The sequence below is a fragment of the Carlito syrichta genome, unplaced genomic scaffold (genome assembly GCF_000164805.1).
Source record: "Carlito syrichta isolate Samal-C Ts95f unplaced genomic scaffold, Tarsius_syrichta-2.0.1 Scaffold309583, whole genome shotgun sequence".
In the NCBI taxonomy this organism is placed as follows: domain Eukaryota; kingdom Metazoa; phylum Chordata; class Mammalia; order Primates; family Tarsiidae; genus Carlito; species Carlito syrichta.
This window is the reverse complement of record NW_007253679.1, coordinates 51460-51993: the sequence shown is the minus strand read 5'-3', so window position 1 is coordinate 51993 and position 534 is coordinate 51460.

The window sequence follows — 534 nt, the reverse complement described above, 5'->3', positions numbered from 1 at the left end:
CCCACGCTCCTCGGAGCGCCCAGGGGCAGCCGCGCAGATGCCCCCAGCGGCGGCTAGGCGCGTGGGGCGGTTCCGCGGCGGACAGGGACCTCTCCTGCCAGACCGCGGCCCCCGGCCCCCTGCTAGGGGGACGCGATTGCGGGGCCGCCAGACTCCGTGACAGCGCCTTTCGGACTCCCCAGCACTCTCAGTGTGGAAGCTGCGGCCGGTAGAAAGGAAGCTGGGGCGAAATCGGGCGGCGGGAAGGGCCCTGTGGGGAAAAGCGAGCGTTTTAAAAGCCTACATTAGAAAAGAGGTGGTGTTCCGTCTCGCCTTTGTGCTAGGTCAGTCTCCCTGCACACTTAAAAAATCTCATTAGAGAATAATCTACAAATAGTAAAATGCACCTATTTTAAGAGTATTGCTCATTAAGTTCTGACAAATGTAAACACCTATGTTACCTCCTCCACAATCTGGATACAAAACGTTCCACCTCCCCCGGAAAGTTCTCTCCAGCCCTTTCCTCTGCACCCACTTTGAAATATGACTAAGATG